Source organism: Phascolarctos cinereus, unplaced genomic scaffold, assembly GCF_003287225.1.
Source record: "Phascolarctos cinereus isolate Bilbo 61053 unplaced genomic scaffold, phaCin_HiC Scaffold_9;HRSCAF=440, whole genome shotgun sequence".
In the NCBI taxonomy this organism is placed as follows: domain Eukaryota; kingdom Metazoa; phylum Chordata; class Mammalia; order Diprotodontia; family Phascolarctidae; genus Phascolarctos; species Phascolarctos cinereus.
Window position 1 is genome coordinate 176,301,057 of NW_027556402.1, and position 20,891 is coordinate 176,321,947.

At 37.7% G+C, this 20,891-nt stretch overlaps 1 protein-coding gene across 1 annotated transcript in view; it reads left to right on the top strand.

The window, feature by feature from the left end:
* The window catches only part of KCNIP4 (potassium voltage-gated channel interacting protein 4), a 502,065-nt gene that overhangs the window by 131,830 nt on the left and 349,344 nt on the right, over positions 1-20,891 (top strand). The gene's annotated exons all lie outside the window — the stretch shown is intronic.

The following is a 20,891-nucleotide window of genomic DNA, read 5'->3' on the forward strand; positions in this document are numbered from 1 at the left end:
TCGCCTTACCAAGGCAAACCCCATTACTTTTAAAAGTATCCAATTCCATCCTTCCTTCTCCAGAAGATGCCCCCTCATTTATCCTTTTTACCTTCTCAATAATCTTCAATCTCTTCTTGTCTAGGGGCTGCTTCCCTACACCCTATAAACACATCTATGCCTCCCATATCCCTGAAAATCCCTCATTTGATCATACATCCTCATTAGCTATCATCCTGTTTCTCTCCTTGCTTGCCTGATTAAACATCTTGAGAAGGTCATCTACAATGGATGCATTCACTCCCTTCCCTCTCACAGTGTCCTCTGGCTTCCACCTCCATCATTAAACTGAAACTGCTCTCTCCGCAGTTACCAATGATCTCTTAATTGACAGATCTCATGGTCTTTCTTCAGTCCTCATCCTTCTTGTCCTCTGTGCAGCCTCTGACACTGTTAATCACTCTCTTTTCCTTGATATTGTCTTCTCTCAAGGTTTTTGGGGTATTGCTCTCTCTACTCCTACCTGTCTTCCCACTTCCTCTCTATCTTTTTTGCTGGATCTTATTCAGGTCATGTTCACTAATGGTGGGTGTCCCCCAAGGCTCCTTCCTGGGCTTTCTCTCTCTGTTTATTATTTCCCTTAGTGATCTCATCAGCTCACATTGGTTCTATCGTCATCTCTATACCAATTATTATCAGATCTACTTAACCATATCTAACTTTTCTCCAGATTTCCAAACTCCCTTTCGCAACTGCCTCTTAGACATCTCCAACTGGATATCTATTAAACAGCTTAAATTTAGTATGACCAAAACTAAAATCATTATCTTTTCCCCACAAAAAAATTCCCTTCTTCCTAAATTTCCTATTACTGTCTAATGCCCTGACATCTTCACAGTCACTCAGGCTCAAAGCCAAGATGTCATCCTTGATTCTTCATTCTCTCTCTCAACCCCCATATCTACATGGTGCTCTTTCTCCCTTCTCTCGGCATTTTCTCTGACTGTCCTCCATATCTGGAACTCTCTCCCTCCTTATCTCTACCTTATGGCTTCCCTGATTTGTCTCATCTAAAATCCCACTTTTTGCAAGAAGCCTTTCCTGTTTCTTCATTATGCTTATGTTTTAAAATATAGTGAGTAGAAGATTAACTTCTCTTGCTTTCCTCTATTCCAGCCAGTAGAAAATATTGGTATATCTTTTGTTTTAAAACCTTGTTTACCTTGGCAAGAAGAAAGTGAGTTCTGCTTATAGAGCAAGACCTAATTTATGTAGTATGTTAGTGTCACAAAGTGCACAATATGCTCATTGCTCTTCATTCAACAACCCTGTATATCATGTGTAGGCAGAACAATGTTTAATGCTGCCATTTCACAGAGGAAGAAACTAAAAGCTCAAAGAGGATGAGTGATCTATTTCCAAATCACAAATAATAAAGGAGCCGAGACCTAAATTATAAAATCAGGGAACTATAGAACTGGGCTGAACCACAAAGGACTGGCTTACTTATTTTACTGATGCTGAAACTGAAGCCTAGACAGTGACAATGACTTTTACAAGGCACACAGCCGGTTAGTGGTAGAGCCAGGATTGGAATCCAGGTCTATTGATTCCTAATCTGGTGCTCTTTTTATTACCCTCCAGTCACCTATCTGTGCTTGTGAGTGAGTCAGTCAATGAGCATTTATTGAGAATTTACTTTACACCAAAGCTGCCTACCTACATCAGTCAGTCAGTCAGTCATTAAGTATTTATTGAACATGTAGTATGTGCCAGACACTATGCTCAGCACAGGAAGATCCAAAGAAGGGGGGGGGGGGTGGGAAACATAGCCCATGCTGTCAGGTTTTTATTCCAAATCCAATAGTTCTTCCACCCAACCCCTGCACAACCATGTGAGATATTTCTGGTATAGCAGTTTTTGTTTCAAGGCTCTCCCCAACCCCCCCATAAAGAGAATACCCAAGAGCCAGATCAATCTTTGCAAAATGCCTAGAGTATGCCAGGGATGTAAATAGTTTAAAACATTCACAGATAGAAAATGAGGAGTGGAATGAATCCTCTTAGTTCTGCCTTTGAATATGTTATAGTGCTGTATTCAGTGTATTAAAAAATGAAAAATGAGTATGCCCTAGATCTTATGGTACCAGGCCTCTGGGAAAAATATCCCCTAATAAATGAGGCAAAAAGGGAGCAATGAATAGATGGTAGAGCAGTGTCACTTATGGGCCTCTAACTTTCTGCTCTCATTAGAAGCACTCAGAGTATAGCACTGCTGCTCTCTGTTGGCCAGTAGATGTGGATTGTCCTTTTGGAGCAAGACAGAGACCAATGCCTTTCTGTGTGACCCCAGTCCAGCCATACATATATGCAGAATAGTGAGTCCTTCTATATGATTCAGTCTGAGGGACATGGAAAGGCTTGCTTTCCTACCTGAAACACACACAGGGATTTTGTATTAGGAGTCAGGTCGGCCAGGCTCTCTTTCTATCAGTACCACTGACTGGCTATGCTGTCCATGTTCACTGGGGCAGTCAGGGATGGTTTTAATTGCCAGTATATCATGACTGGATGGTCAGATGGTGACTAACTACTTAAGCAGCCATCGATAAAACCCAGAGAATCCAATACTTCTCCATAAACAACAGGGAACAGCGACAACCGGTCAACTTTCAGACTTGTTTAGTATCTCCCTCTGTGCCTCATCAATCAGTCAAGTTATTTATTGAGTTGCTGCTATATGCTAGGCTTTGTGCTGAGCCTGAGAGACACAAGTACAAAAAAAATGAACAATCCCTACCTATAAGGCACATATATTGTAACTGGCAGAAAGTAATGTGTGTATGTGTATGTATAGAGAAATACATAAACACATTTATGAATATATACACACATTTTATGTATGTATATGTGCATAAATATGTGTTTTTGTATCTTTCTCTTTCTCTTTCCTTCTCCCTTCCTCTTTCTATCTCTTTCTCTCTTATACATCTGGGGACAGCATGAGGTTACCACAGCTGAAATGTGGAGGCAGGGATTTTTTTCATTTTTTGTACTTATGTCCCTCAGGCCCAGCACAAAGCCTAGCATATAGTAGCAACTCAATAAATAACCATTTTTAAGAAATTTTAGAACCAGCCTTAACCCTCAGTGGACTTCCTGATATGACTCTGGTTTCACAAAACCAGATCAACCTCACTTTCTGTTCATCCATGACTCTGTTTTCATCCTTACTTCAAGGATCTAGGACTTCCTAAGAAGAGGTACTTCCTCTACCAATGCAGCTCAAATCCCCTACCAACCTTAGATTCTCTGTGTGAATTCCTGTGGTTGTGAAAATTCAATACTTTGTGGCCAATTCTCTGAGAGGGGCCTATCAGAGCTTGTTCACCACTGAAATTGCTTTGAACACACTTGGGTTATTTCTATGTTGTGATGTGGCATCAGAGTAGGAATTGAATGGGTTATTAAATAATAAGATTTTTTTTAAATAATGTAAACAAATAATGTGTATAATCATGAGGTGTACTGGGTAGCATACATTTATTTGGAGTCAAGACACCTGAGTTCAAATTCCACCTCAGATAACTATAGCTAGGTGTGATCATAGTCATGTCAATTAACCTCTCAAACCTCAGTTTCCTCATCTAAAAGTAGGGGTAACGATGTTTGGAGGACCTACCTCATAGGGTTGTCGTGAAGAAACCATTTGTAAACATTAAATGGGACATAGCTGATGCTTAATAAGTGCTTTCTGATTTGAAATAAATGTGAATTATCATTAAGGATTTTACAGTTCATAGCATGTTCCCAGATAAGCCATCTCATTTGAGCTTTACAATACTGTAAGACAGGAAACATAAACAGTACCGCTATTTTGCAGACAAGGAAACAGTCTCCAGAGTGCCCAGACTTGGCTTCTATGGTTTGGATTGGAAGAACCCTATATATCAATAAGCCTACCTGTGAGATGTCCAGACTGTCAGGGCAAGAATCAATAAGCTGGAAAGCTTAGATTTCTGACAACCAGATAATGTCCCATTTTATAGCTTCTGGCTGAAAACTAGCCTAATCATTTCTTTGCTGAGCAAATAAACCTTAGAGACTGTTAATCTTCATTACGGGACGTTAGAGCTTTAAAAGAGCAGTGCATTGTACTGTCTTTATTCTTTTATTCCTCATTATCGCTTTATTTGAAATTGCCCTTTGCTAATGCTCCTTGATGAGGACCAACAGTCCCCTGGGTTTTGTTTTTTGGGGGCTTTTTGTTCAATAGACAAATTATTGGGTTGTGAACAGAAGGTTGTTGGGTCATAAACTTGAATGTTTTATTACCATTCCACATTAACCATGCCAGGCATCAGGTCATTTTGAGACACAAAACCAACGGATGAAGGTTTCAGGAAACCATGTATTGTGTTTTCTAGCAAACACACTTTAAATATAAGGTGAGAAAGCCAGGGTTTTTTTTTGTTTGTTTGTTTGTTTGTTTTTTTGTTTGTTTTTGCTGTTGTTTGTGGGTTTTTTTTTTTAGATATACCTTTCAAACTGCTAGCAAGTGGTCAGTAAAAGAATGGTGAGTTCTGATTAATCAGATACTTCCAGTGCTTCCAGGTTCTGTGATCTCATTGGCATTAATATTCCTTCTAATAAAGCATATCACAAGCCCTAACTTTCAAGCTGTTCTCTCAGGCTAGGGTTTGAATCTTGGCCGTGATTTTTAGTAGCTGTCTGATGACAAACAAATCTCTTAAACTTTATCTCACTGAGGCTCAGTTTCCTCATCTTATACCTGTATGTCAGAATCTATTGCTGGAACTGGGCGATAAAAATAGTCCTGTCAAAAGTGAAAAAAATATATACACTTTTATTCAAGGGAAGGGCATGTGCCCTTCATGGAAACAACCAATGGAGTACATAGTATAACAAGGAAAGGGTCAGACAATTAAATGATTTTCCCTGTTGGAGCTGATACCTCCAGTAGAAGGCAGCTTGCCATCCCTACAGACATACACACATACATAGATAGGGCTACCACTTCTAAAATGGGACTGGGAAGATCAGGGAAGGGATACAACCAGAAATATTGTTAGGGAATCTCAGGCATCATGGACCACGTGTGATGTTAGGAGGAGAGATATCCAGGCCTTTCAAGGGAGACTGCTCCCAGGACTTTGTACAACCTCAGCCCAAGCTCTTCCTGGGATTCCAAATCCATTTTTACTTTCTTAAGGCAACTGTTCCACCACCTCTGGGGTCAGGAAGCTCCAGGTGTGTTAGAGGGAAGGGCTGGCTCCTCTCCAAGTCGATCTAATTATTTGTTCACCATAGAGGTCAAAGAAAAGGAATTGCCAACAAGCTAGGGAAATGTAAGTTTCTCTTCTAGGACACAAAGTTTCAGATTCAGGATATTCTAGTGGATGGAGGTGACAGAAGGGAAAGAGTCTGGCTAGGACATAGACATCCGGGAAGCACTAGAAATTCTGATATTTTTTCCAGAATATAATACTAGAGTACCTACTTGACAAGGTTGCTGTAAAAAGTAACATGAGATATTGTGTAAAGTGCTTTGTAAAAGTTAATGCACTTTACAAATGTTGGCTATTATTATCATCTCTGAGATTTGTGTTTTTTAAAATTTGTAGATAATCCCTCAATTGATACAGATTTGCAACTCTTCTGTAACTTTTAGTTGTAAAGAATTGCCTGAGACACTTAGAAGTTAAGTGATTTATCCATATTCACATACCTTAGTACATGTCAGAGGCAGAATTTGAACGCAGAGGCTGGCTTTGTACCCAGTACTCTCTACTCCTTTTATCTTCAAGAATAATTGGGACCAAAAAATTCACTCACAATGGCCAAGGTAGTAGTGAGTCCTTTTAGAATGAGCAAGACCATGGATAAGCAAATATTCAAGTTAGAAGTATATTGATGTAGATATAATGATGACACTAATAATGTGATGATGGATAATGTATCATCCTCATAAAATCTCTTTGAATGATGCAACATAAGTATTATCAAATGCATTTTACATGTGAGTAAACTGAGGCCCATAGATGTTCAGGGACTAATCCAAGGGCCTAGAACTAATATCTTTCAGGTCTAGAACTCAAACTCAGTTTTCCTGAGGCTTAATCAAATGCTCTTCCCACTATGCTTTTCTGTAAGATTAATATCAAAGTTGTATAATGGAATAAAATATGCAAAAGATTAAATTGTTTCATAAATGGCTCAAGAACAATTTTACTATCATTTTTCTGAGTATAAGTTATCATAGTACAGGCAAAAATTGATCATGCCAGTCACTCAAGAGTTCAAGAAACTAGAATTATATATATATACACACACACACACATATATATGTATATACATGCATGCATATATGTACATACATACACATATGCATGTGTGTATACACATGTAAGTAACAATGTACTTTATCTTGATGTTCGGAGGGACTCTCAAAAGCATCTATTTCATCAAGGGAAAAACTGTTTCTTGTAGTTTATGCAATCATCCTAACTGCATTTATGGCATGGGGTAGATTTATTTCTAAGAAATAGATTTTCACTGCTTTCTCCCTCTTCACATCTGCATCATCTCTGCTTCACTTCATGTAAGAGAATAATGCTTTTGACCAGCAGAGAGCAGCAATGATATACTTTGTAATTATCTCAGACTAAGTCTGGTGAACCTGACCAGGCTCTCTACAAATGTTCCAATTTCAACATCTTTTGAGAATCCTCGTCATAGCCTTTCTGTTGCCTGTGTTATTTGTTTCTGTAATATAAACACTAGTACATAGAGACTATGATATTCATATACATAGAAGGTAGCTTTGTATAGTGTGGAGGTGTCAGGCATATTGCCTGTGGGCCTCAAGTGGGGCACAAACCAGATTAAAATGTAATTCAGAAATATTTAACAAAATAGATAAAAATATCGTAAAACATAGAGAATGTTAATATGTGGTTTTCTAAGTCAATATATGCCCATGGGGATCCTAATCTACTGTTTAGTGGCCCCCACTTCTATTTGAGTTGGATACCACTGGCATAGTGGGTAGAGTGATGGACTGGTGATCAAAAATTTCTGGGGATACCTTACTAGCTTTCTAAACACAGGATTGATTGTCACTGACCTCCTCTGAGCTCCAGAGAACCTTCTGAGACTATCTGTTGCAACTTATGTTGCATATTTAAAGTTGGAGTTAACACACTGACGAAGTCATGGGTCCTTGACATGTTGACATTTTACATATGCACACTGAACATGTATGTAGTACTGTCATATGCATGTAAACATAAGCTCCATAAATATGTGTAGGCATTGTGCACATGTGTGTTTGATATCTACATTTACATGCATTATAACATGTTAAGTCCTGCCTCTGGCATTGGATGTATGATGATCGGTGACACACATACATATATACCTGCATATTCACACACATACACTTTTTAAAAAGCCAGTAGAACACAGATACAAAAGGAAGCACTGGACTCTGGGTCCAAAGATCAAGGTTTGTGTTCATTCCATACCATTTACTATGTGACCTTTGCCAAGTTATTTTATCAGTGTGAGCCTCAGTTTCCTCCTTTGTGAAAGGAAATACCTTTTGTACTATCTACCTCCAAGAGCTGTTGTAAGGATGAGATTGGATACTACATTAAAGGGGAAGCACTAAATAAGTCATATGGGAAGATTGCTACCATGTGCCACCTTCCCAGGACCTTTCATTGTTCCTAACATGAGGTGTTCTTCTGATTTCTCATCATCTTGGTCATCTCAATTCTGCAAATTCTAGTCTATCTTCTGGCAATGTCAGTGTCTTTCCAAGTATAACCCCAAGAACTGAACACATTGCCTCAGATGGAGTCTGACCAGCCCAGATCACAGGGATATGTATAGTTTCCTTGATTCAGATACTATATGTCTGCTAATGCAACTCAAATCACATTTATGGTGACTTTCGTACATTTGTTTTCTTTAGGGGGTAGGAGGACTGCAATATTTTACAGACTGGGTACAGATGTGACTATCATTTAAACTTCATAAATCTTTTAAATAAGGTAATTTTTTTTAAATTGGACAAGATCCTCATTAAATTCTAAAAGTCCACAGTATGTGACCTGAACTTCTTGACAGACAACTAAAATGGAGGTATAACAGACTAGTTCTAATATCACCACTCATATATAACAGCAGCTAGGAGGTACAGTGGATAGAATGCTATGTCTGGAGTCAGGAAGACTCATCTTTCTGAGTTCAAATCCTATCTGAGACACTAGCTGTGTGACCCTGGGCAAGTCACTTAATCCTGTTTTCCCCAATTTCCTTATCTGTAAGATGAGCTGGAGAAAAAAATGGCAAACCACTCCAGTATGTTCAACAAGAAAACCCTAAATGGGGTCACGAAGAGTTAGACGTTAAAAATAACTGAACAACAAAAATACAACATATGAGCTATATAAAACTTTTAGAATTAGTAGATATTAAACTAATATTTAATAAGGAAACACTAAATAATTCCTAGGTGTTGTCATTGTCATTATCATCACTGCCGGGAGTGCCTGCGTCCCTGGCTGTGGTCTGATGCCGGCAGAATGTGAAGAGAGAAAGAATCACAGGCCAGGTGAGAGCAGTGAAGAACAAACTCTGTTTATTGATCTGAGGGCTCAGGATTATACAGTACTGGATCAAGCAATAGTAACATTATTATTCATGAAAAGTACAAATCTAATTAGGTGATTTCCTTACTTCCTTGTACCTTGTCTGTTACATTCTTTCCTGCATCCTGTCCTGTACCCCATCCGTTTACTCCTTTCCTGCATCCTGTTCTCAAGAGATGGAACAGGGGGGTGGTGAGCCGACATCCTGAGTTTCACAGCTGTCAGGCTTAGTACGAGCTATAGGTAAGACCCAGGCTGGCCTAAGCCCTCCAACTCCCTAAAGCAGGCCCTCTACACATCATCATTGTGTTGGTCCAGACCTTTATTTGTTTACAGATCTGCCACTGTGGGAACTCCAGATAAAAATTAACTCCTCCTTTGTAACTCCTTTGTAACTTTAAGTCTTGGGGAGATGTCTAGGACACCAAGGAGATAACTGACTCACAAATGACAGGTAATAAGTGACAGAGTAGGACCTGAGCTCAGGTCTTCCTAGTTCTTGGATTGCTTCTCATCTATTTCACTCTTCTGAAACTGGTTTAAGATGAGAGAGAGAGAAAGAGAGACAGAGAGAGGGGAGAGAGACAGAGACAAAGAGAGACAAAAGACAGAGAGAGAGACAGAGAGACAGAGAGAGAAAGACAGAGAGAGAGAAGGATGCACATAAAATGAGAGATAAAGCATACCACCAAGAAATCCAGATAAAATGACAGATATGACATAATATCTGCTTCCACTTATAAAGACAGGAGGTATAAGAGATAAGAACCCCATTTGGAGACTTATTAGAAGTGGTCAAAATTCAAAATGAATGAGAAGCTATCTCCTATGCTCTCTTCTCTCCAAGTAAACACATCACTAATATAGTTGATTACTTCACAGGTCTGCAAAGCAATAGATAATGTATAAATTTCAAGATGGTAACTAGCTGTTTATAAAGTTTATAGGTGTATAAAGTGTCTTTTACTCCTTTTAGGGTTTCCCATAGTACCTTTATTCCTTAGGCATAGGCATTAATGGCCTCAAACTTCACAGGAAGGGATCTAAGACATAAAACATTAAGTTCAAAATATGAAGGTTTCATACTATGGAAAGTAGAGTATGTTTATGATTTGTTAACATTGGAGCAAAGAAATATAGATTGTTTTATGCAATACCATATGATATTTTTATGCCTTCTGATCCTAGAATACATCCCATCCTTTCTCTGTTTCTTTGCTCCTGCTGGCAATCTTTCACTGGGAAAATCTTTCTATCTTGCCTGTTCACATTCTCTCTACTCTTCAAGGGGCAGCACGCCATAGTAGGAAGATGACAATCTAGGTCTGACTTCTGGTTCTGCCCCTTACTCCTGTGTGATGTTGAGTAAGTAATCAAACTTCTTCATTTGAAAATGAAGGGGGTGATTTCTAAGGTTCTTCCAGCTAGTAATGATGAACTCAAATATTCCTTCCAGTATGAAGCCTTCTCCAAACTCTACCTCAAATAATCTTTCTATCATCTCATCTCAGAGCATTTCCTCTTCCTCTTATGCACTCTAGAACACACTTGTTTGTATTGTATTCTTCTGTATGTCAAAACTCTTACTAACATATCTGAAGTGTGAATTTCCTCCTCCATCCTTGACAGTCTGTTGGCTGACTTCTGTTTGAATACCAGTTGATGCCAACTGAATTAAAATGTTAGAGAGGAAATCTACCCCAAAATTATTTAATCCAACTGCATTTTTGAAGATAAGAAAACAGACATAGAGGAATAAAAAGCTTTGCCCAAAGTCACAATCTAGTTAGTGTTAGAGCTAATATTGTACTCATCTACACTTTGAACAATTCTTTATTATATAAACCAATTCCCAAACAAATTTACTTTAGTTAAGAGGTGAACAATTCTGGCATTTGTAATGATAATGATGATGATCATGCTCATGATCATAAACTCAGCACTAAGGACTACAAAGTATGGCTGAGGTTAGCAGCATAGGTATTATTATACCCATTTTACAGATGAAGAAACAGAGACTGGGATATTAAATAAATTTTGTATGGATGAGATTCCTATTGCCATAACTCCAGACTTATAATTTTTTTTTTTTTACCATTATCATGAATCAATGAATCTGTTATCCAAATCTATTAGGATTTGGAACTGGAAAAGACCTTAGAGGTCTTCTAGCTCACTCTTCATAGATATGGGGGGAAGGAAAAAAAAAAACAAACAACTAAGCCTCGAAGTCACTAGTCCAAGTTAATACAAACAATATATCATAGACCAGGGACCTGAACTCAAGTCCTTTTATTCCAAATCCAGCAGTCTTTCCACCATGCTTTTCAGTGTCCTAATCTTAACCTTATGGGAGGGGGACCTTGTAGCAGGATCCAGGTTATTCCTTAATGTAAACCTTTTTTTGTTTTGTTTTTGGATAAATAAAATAGATGTTTTCTAAAATTAGCCTAGAGCAGTAAGGTTCATGTCTGTGGCCTTGGAGAGAATTAGAAGCTGGTGATAATTAAACCAGTGTTAAGATAAGTAATGTTTTAACACATCATGTCTGCCTCAACACCAATTAAATTATCTCACTTTTGACACTAGTCTATCTGCTATAAGTTCAAATTGTATAGCAGTGCTTTAATAGCAAACTCGAAGAACCCTGCCTTTTGTATCTTTCATGTCTAGACTATTGATTGAGGTGAGAAAAATTCACCAGAAGATTGAGGCTACATTTTGATGCCTCTAAAATTTGTGGTTACTTTTTCCAAAGTTACCATGACCTACTATTTGCCAAATCTAATGACCTTTTCTCAATACTTACCCTTCTTGACCTCTCTGCCATGTATGTCACAGCTGACCTCCTTTCTGACTGAACTCTCTCAATCACCTTTTCTGTATATTTATCTATGTCATATTCATTAACTGTGGTGATTCTCTAAAGACTCTATCCTAGGTTATTTTCTCTTTCATGTATTCTCTTACTTGATGATCTCATTATCTCCCTTGGGTTCCATTTTTATACAGATGATTCTAAAATCCATCCTAATCACTCACCTGGGTTCCAGTCTCACATGACCAAATGTTTGCATTTCAAGCTAGAATCTCATAGGGATGTTCAAAAGAGAATTCATTATCTTTTCATCCTAATCACGCTCCACATCTGAATTTCCCTATTACTCTTAAGGGCACTATCATCATTCAGGTCACCCAGATTCTCAAGCCAGTGTTATCTTCAACTCTCTACTCTCTTTACCCCCACGTATCTGACCAGTTGTCAAATCTTGGCCATAGCATCACTCAAATATATCCTCTTGCCTCATGCATCCATAATTCTAGTTCAGGTCCTAATCTCCTCTCTCCTAGACTATTGCAATAGCCTCATAAATGTTCTCTGCTGTTTTCTCTAAGGTTACTTCCCATCTAGTATTTGTGTATATGTAAGTATAAATGTGTATGTGTTACACACGCACATACACACAGAAAAGAAGAGGAGAAAGAGAAGGAGAAGGGATGGAGGGAGGGAAGGAGAGAGAGAGAGAGAGAGAGAGAGAGAGAGAGAGAGAGAGAGAGAGAGAGAGAGTTTCTGTTTATGTCAATGTTGACTCCCCAGATGGAATGTAAACTCCCTAAGGGTAGGAATTATTTCTTTTGTTTTCTTTATATACCTAGCCCTTAAAATAGCACTTGGCACATAGTAATTACTTAATAAATGATTAATAATTGATAGTGAGAAAGTAAGCACTTAACTGAATCTTCCTGAGAAATGAAATGCCAGAGAATAATGAGCAGAAAGAATTGCGCTACTAAATATTGAGTACTATATGATAATAACTATTTTCCTTGGAGCAATCTTATGAGATAGGTGATATATATTTTATAATCAATATTTTACGTATTAGGCAATTTTGGCTTGGTAAAGGTAGGTAACTTAAGCATGCTAGGATGCAGCAGAGTCCAAACTTGAACTCACTTACTCTACAATCTCTCTTTTCTCTCTGTCTCTGTTTCTCTCTGTCTGTCTGTCTGTCTCTCTCTCTCTCTCTCTCTGTCTCTCTCTCTCTCTCTCCTTTCTCTTTCTCTCTTTCTCCTTATCCCTGCCCCTACCTCTCCCTCTCCCATTGGAATGAATTATTTTGTTAAAATAAGTTGATTTTTAGAAAATAAAGTATTAATAGAATTGAGAAGGGTTTTGTTTTGAAATGTCAGTTACTTGGAAAAAAAACACAGACTGAGAAATATCTTGTGGGTGCAGTTATCTGATGATTCATTAAATGTTTTGAGCTCCTTTATCTTGGTAGACAAGAACACATTTGCATAGCTGTGTGTTTGGGGGGGTTCCTCTAAATTTCTCTTTGTCTTTTAGTCCTCCAGATATTTTTAATGTTGCTTTCAATTTCCCTCAGGCTTATTTCATACAACTGATCTTTAAGCCCCAAGCCTATTAAATTCAGCATTTGAAGGTCAGTGTTAAGCAAAATCAAGCTTATGGTTCTGATAATAAACTTAGTTGGTTATACAAAGTAAATGTAAATGGAGCTGAATGGGAATGGGATTTTTTAAAAAATCTTCCATTTGATTCTCTCAAATGTCAATCAAGGAAGATAATTAATTTTTGGCCCCGGTGCACAAAAACAATTTTAATATTGTTGTTTAATATATATATTTATGAAAAAGAGATCTAAAAATACTGAGAAAGGCAACCAATATGATAAGGGAAGTGAGAATAAAAGCTGGAAATTAAATAGCACTCTGAGGATTGCCCAAGCTTCAATCTCATTTACTCTTTACAGTAACTCAGGTAAGTTCTACAGCTATAGATATTCCTGATTTACAGATGAGAAAAATGAGACTCAAAGACATTAGGTGAATGACCATGGTCACACAGCTATTAAGTACCAGAGCCAAGTTTAGAATTCAGGAACAATATAACTGCAGGTTTAACACATTGCTGTTACAGTCAATATATCCAAGAATGTGGATGGTATCAGCTTGCTGTAGGCCAAAAATTCTTAACCTGGGGTCCACAAACCCCTCCCCCAAAGTGTCCATGGATAGCTTTAAGAAAGTTCTTGAACTGCAGTGGGAAAAAGGTATATCTTCATTTCAATAGAGTTTTCTAAATCTTACGTATTTTATTTGTTTAAAAAAAATTATCCTAAGAAGGGGCTATAGGTTTCCCCAGACTGCCAAAGAGGTCTGTTACACCTCAAAAAAGTTTAGATTCCCTGCAATGAGTGAAAGAATACTCCATGTGGAATAAGAAGACTGGATTCAAAGTCTGATGCTTTTGTTACCTACTTGTGCTGTTCTATGAGAAGCTTATTCTCCCTTGCAGAACCCTAGTTTTCTCAGCATCAAAATGGATTGTTTAGACTGCTTATTCTTTAAATTCTCTTCTCTCAATCAGGAAGGAGGAAAATGAAAAGAGCTGTGGACATGGAGGAAGCATGTTTGCCAAAACCTTATTTTCTGCACAGGCTTGGAGATAATTTGCAGGTTTCAGAATGTTCTTGGTAATAGGAATCCATCAAAAACAAACAGAAAAAGACACGTTCTCTGTCTCTGGATAAGGACAAAAGGATGAATAATAAATACTCTTTGCTTTGCTACTATAAAAACAGGTTGGGATAGTTTATGCTTTGCTAATATATAACATAATTATATATACTATACAGTGTTATATAACATATATGTTATATGTAACATATAACATTTTGCAATACAATTGTGTAAAATATATGTTGCACACATATAAATTTGTTATACACAGTATATATTTGTAAAATATATATGCATGTTTTGTATGTATGTGTATATATGTATATGTGTGTGTGCATATATGTATGTTATTGTTGTTGTTTAGTTATTCACTCTTGTCCAACTCTTTGTGACCCAATGGACCACCACATGCTAGATTTGTCCATGGCATTTCCTTAGCAAGGACACTGGAAAGTTTGTCATTTCCTTCTCCGGTAGATTAAAGCAAACAGAGGTTAAATGACTACCCAGGGTCACACAGCTAGTACGTGTCTGATGTCAGATTTGAATTCAAGTCTTCCTGATTCCAGGCCCAGAGCCACCTAGCTGCCCATATTTGTGTGTGTATATTGTACACACACACACACACACACACACACACACACACACACACATTTGTAAAAAGGGGAAGTTGATCAAATGAGATCAGAGGATTCTTTGAATTAGAGGCAGTGTGCTGCAGTGAGAATAGCACTGAACTAGCATTCAGGACATATAGGTTCTAGACTGGACTCTGCCACTAACTCTTGTCTCTAGCACAGCGTGGTGTGACAGAAAAATCATTTATTGGATTTAGTGTTAGAAGACTTGAGGAGTCCAAATCCTGGCTGGGTTGCTTAGCTTAAGCACGTTTTTTTTTCCTCTCTGGGTCTCAGTTTCCTCATCTATAAAATTAAGGTGCTGCACTAGATGATCTCTAAGGCCCCCTCAAGCTCTAAAACTCTATTAAACATCTCTGCCAACTTTCTCAGCTGTAAAATGAGATAAATCAGTTGGTCTCCAAGGTCCCTCCTGGCTCTAGGTTTTTCCTTTCTCCTCAACATGCCTTTGTCTGTCTTTTTCTTGGTAATTAACTCTGTAAATGAAGTTGAATCCACTACCACTTCTGTCTGTCTGTCTGTCTGTCTGTCTGTCTCTCTCTCTCTCTCTCTCTCTCTCCCTCTCTCTCTCTCTCTCTCCATATATATATATATATATCTGTGTTTGTGTGAAATGACATAAACTTTTACTTTATGTTTACAAGTTCAATTTCACAGCTAGGATCTGTGCTGCTGAACTTAACACTGGAAGTGTCCACTAAAAAACTCAACAGCTGAGCTCTTATTTCTTCCAAATTTGTCTCCAAAAGCTTTAATATTTGTAAAGAATATGACAGGGGAATAGACAATGAATTCTTACAAGAAAAGGGAAAAATAATTGTAACTACTTAATCCAGAAAAGAGAATGTTGTGAAATGGAGGACTTGATGATGGTCTTCAAGCATATAAAGCTGGGGATCTTAACCTTTTGTGTGTTATGGACCTTTTCCAGCCCAGTAAAACCTTTGGACCCCTTCCAGGATGTTTTTAATAAAATAAAGAAATGATAAATTTCAGTTAAAAATGAGTGAAATTAAAGTAGTAATTTTTTTCACATACCAATTCGCAGAACCACTAAAATCTACCCATGAGTCACCAGGTTAAGAACCCCTGGTATAAAGGGTTCTTATAAAAGAAATGCCACATAGTTGTTCTCTTTGTCTTCTACAGAAGACTGAAAGAGAATAAATGTATTTAAATTAAAGCTAAGGAAATTATCATGGATTTTAGAAAGAGTTTGACTATTAAATGAAGAGACACTGGAATTTGTTTTAAGTGAGAGTGTCATCTCAAATGGGATGGTCTTATTAGAATGGAAGTTGATTGGGCTAAAGAAACATTTCTCTTTACATCTTCTTTAGTGCCTACCACGTATTTCTTTAGTAATTCAATCCTATTATTATCACTGGTACAGGTATTCCATGTAAAACAGACAAGAATTCTTCTAGGATTTAGTTGTTGTTCATCCTTCGTTCTGAAGGGGACCAGTGATGACATGGGTGATGTCCTGACTTGTGTATGAATTGGATTTAAGTGAAGCAGAGTTGTATGATATTATCAGCCTTACTGTCTCTTCCTGCATCATTGAAATCTAGTCACAGGACAGAAGTCAAGATGACTGGCGATGGGCCAGGATGTAGCAGATGACCTTGGCATCTTGATGCCTGACCAAGTTCTAAGTGCTCCACAATGCCTGTTTCATGGCTGTTGAAACAAATTATTCTCATCTGCCCATTCCACCAGGGAAAGTCTTCTCATGCTTGGAGTAGATATCCCTCTAACTCATCAACAGATTTGAGGCCTCTTGGTTACCCTCAGCCTGGTGTATCCAGTCTGCCTAGGTGGTTTATTGGGGTATGTCTGTTATATGTGCTACAGCTTCTTAAAGCTACAGGTGAATTGGGTGAACATGGACATCAAGGGTGGGTGAGAAGCCTTGAAAAGTGTTCAGCAAGCCCTCATACCCGAGGTGCTAGTCCTCCCTGAACACCTCATACATTACTAGGATGTAGTATGATTGTAGTAGTAGTAGTAATTGTAGTAGTAGTAGTAGTAGTAGCAGCAGCAGCAGCAACAATAATAGTTGTTGTATGTGGTACTTTAAGGTTTTCAAAGTCCTTTGCATGTGTTAATTCATTTGAATAGTAGACACTCTTCAGAAATCCCAATGGCCAAAGAATGCAGCTAGCCCTATGTTTTCAGAAAGCCCAATCCTCACTGGAGGTCAGCCCTTTTATATACATAACCATACTGAAGCCATATGACAACCAGGTGAGTTTTAGGTATTACACTTATTACTGTTATTGTTATTATCATTGTATCATCATTTTAAAGATGAGGAAATATACAATGCGTGGAAAAATGATTTTCCTGTGACCCCACAGCTAGTGTCAGAGATAGGATTTGAGCCCAAATCTCCTTATCTGAAAGTCCAGAATTCTTTCTATTATGCCACAGTGCCTACAATGAAATCTTGGAGTAGGACCTTAACGTCTAACACAAAATAACAGCTTAAATAAATCTTTGTAGGAAAGCCTTTCAGTTTTCTGCAAGTATCCTCTTCTTCTAGTCACTAGCATTTCAGAAGTTGTCTCTGCATTAATCTGACCTGATTCATCAAGAAATGTACATGCAAACTTCAATTTTCTTCATGATACACTAAAGCAAAGCTTACGATGGTCAGCACCACACCATCTATGGACATCAATTTGATTCCCCACCTCCCATTCTACTCTACCCTCATCCCCAATTCTGTCAACTCCTCTGAATCCATTATCTCTCACCAAGGAATGATTCAACATTATTAGTATAATGCAGAAAAGGGCAGGGTTAGGTGGAGTTGTTACCACTTTGGTGAGCTGATCTGTGAGCACCTGATGGTTCTTTCAAACTCAATTAAAGGTTGCCTTAGCATCTCTTGAAAGTAGATATCTTGGAAATCTTAACCCTTTGGAGAACATTTATCTGGAATGGCATGGGAAATGTTGAAAGGGAGACTTGACCCCATTATTTCAATTTAGCACTGTCAAACATTTGCAAAAAGCATGAAATTGACTCTGGATCATCTGTGTAAAACATACATATATAGATGCTTATTATATAAGCAGATATTATATACATACATGTTTTTCACACACACATACATACATATATATATATATGTCTTAGCTGAGAAGTGGTAAGCATAGAGACATACCTTAGAAAATTACAACTATTATATTGATTGGCACATTAGTGAACTGGAAAAATTAATGATTTTCCCCTAAGAACTGACTGAAAAAAGTTTTATATTTTAAAGGTTTGTCAGAATAGTATTTGCTATAAGTCAGAATAGAAAGAATATTAGTTTGAAAGTCAGGAGACCTGCCTTGTGGCCCAGCCTCTCTCTATCAACTTAAGCAAATATCTTACCTCTCAGGGTCTTAGTTTCCTCATCTACAAGGAATAATAAGATCATCAGATAAGGAGATTCTACTAGGGGACCTTTAATGTCCCATTGTGGTTTGCAATTCAGTGATTTTGTATCATCTGTATATTTAAACTATGTTCACATTGAGGGCAGGGATTGTATTTTGCCTTTCATTGTATCTTTGGCACTTAGCACAATGCCTGGTACAGAGTAAACATTTAATCAGTATCTATTGACTTATTGACTGACTTCACTAGCTGATCACCCATAGATCAGTTGTTTGACTCAAATGAAGCATAGTTCCCAGAATCAAAATGTGATAACCTATTGCAGTGTTAAGTGACCTGGACATGAAGGCCAGAGAACAGTTGTTCTAGCTCTGGCCCTGCCACTCCCTGTTTGATTTTGGGAAGTCCTTTTTCCCTTTCTTAGCCTTAGTTCCTGCACTAAAATTAGAACATTTGAGTGAGTGATCCCTATGGTCATAACATGCCTTACAATTCTATAAGACATGAATAATTTCGTTAAGGAGATAAAAAGAACTTTTTCTTTGTAATGTGGTAGTAAGTTGGGCTAGATTTATTAACACTTATCAGTGAGTAGGAACATTATTAAACAATAAAATAAAAAGAGAGCTTTAGGAATGCTCTTTCAGTCCTCAACATTTTCTTTTCTTTTTGTATTCTTTTTTTTTTCTTTTGGCTAGGCAATGGGGTTAAGTGACTTGCCCAGGGTCACACAGCTAGTAAGTGTTATGTGTCTGAGGCTCAGGTCCTCCTGAATCCAGGGCCGGTGCTCTTTCCACTACACCATCTAGCTGCCCCTACACTTCAACATTTTCTAAAGTATGCTGGCCATCCAACCAAGACAATCACACATTATCACACAAAACAGATGTGTGGTAGTGGCTCAGGTCAGTCAGTCAGTCAATAAACATTTAGTAATTGTGTATTCCATGCTAGTCCAAGTCCAATCATCAAAATACAAGGTTTTATACAGATAACAGTTCATTTCATTTAACCAAGTGGTTGTTTAATGAGCACGATTGTTTACATTGCAACCTTGCCTCTAGGAAAATAAATGTTCTTATAGAGATCAAATTCTAGTAAAGAAAGATTAATCCTTAAATGAGCTGGAGCCATTTTTAGCCTCTTCTTTTGCTTCTCTCAATAGACAATATTTTGGGAAAAGGACAGAGCATCTCTGTCACGACAGAAAATCGGGGGATTAGCTGAAGAGCTATGATCTTCTATTTTAAAACCTCTAATGGGATGACACCCTTCACAGACTCTTCTCTTTTAAGTCTTCCTATAAGCCAGCTTTAATTTTTATAGGACATTGCTCTTCAAGAAACGAAAACAAGAGCACAGTTTTTAATCCCAGCCCACCCTCAACTCCAGAAAAAAAATTGTGCAAAGGGGTATCCCCTCTGATCATCATCCCCAGAAATACCCCTCCATATCTTCAACAGATGCCTACTTTCACGAGTTATCAACCCCTGCAGAGACTTCTTTGAGTAGAGGCTTAGTTGTATGATTTGTGGGATCCTGGGAAGTCATCTAGTCAAGAGACTGCTATGCAAAGAAGGAAGCACTCAAATTAGTGCTTTTCTGTTCCTGTTGTTCCTTGGAGTTAGCCTCCCTGATCCACATTCAGCACTGGGTTACTCAACCTTACAAATCGTTGGGTTGTCACTGTGGAACTATGAATAATAACACTTAATTAACATAGGCACACAGCTCCAACACCTTTTACTAATTAATTTACCCCAACTTTAATTGCATTTACCTCCCAGTTTCTAACTCCCAACTAAAGCTGCTAATTACTTAGTGCTAATTCTAACTTCTGTGGTCCTTTCAAAGGGAGAAAATGAAGATCACTTACATATGGGGAGGGAAAAAAAAAGAAGCACCCAGTTTTTCTCCTTAAAAGATTTATGTTAGTGAAAAGATAAAAATCGATTTTCACAAAACATTTAACCTTCCTAAGAATAATTTTTTGCCTAAAATTTGACTTCACCTTTCTTGGGTCTTACTTTTCCTAGGCTTCCTAGGAAACAAGGATAGAATCAGTCTCATAATGAACTGTGAAGAGCCACTGGCCTGGTCTTAAGGATAATAACCTAGAGTTCCATGAGTCACCCAAACACAGGATAAACAAACTCATGCTGAGAAGATGGGTGAAGAGGCATTAAGGATAATAGACCGAGGGAAGTAGAAAATATAAAATCAAGATATGGGCCTAGGGGGCCAATTTGTATAGCTGAAATCAGTTTGATGCATTCCACAATAGACCCAACATGGTTTCTGTTCTTATGAAAAAGTATTATTAGAATAAGCAAGTCATTTATAGACTCACTTCATTAACTCCCTCTGAGAAGATACATTAATAACTTGAAGCAACTAAATTGGCTCTTTGGCAAGTCCTACATTCAGAGCTAATCAATTTCAATAAAATTGGTTTAGTTAATCCCTTCTGAGAAGTTAATTAATTTTTTAAACAAATAAACTGACCTTGTCTACGCAGCCTTCCAGGTAAAGAAAGAAAATGATAAATTTAAGCAGTTTTCGGTAGGGAGTCATCCCCTTTACTAAAGATCAGAAGTAATCTATGAATAAGATTAATGACTAAACAGAGTGCATGAGTAGGAACAGTCAGTAGAAATTACAGAAAGCACTCTAACTTTGGAGATACTAGAAAAAGGAACTGCCAGGTATTAAA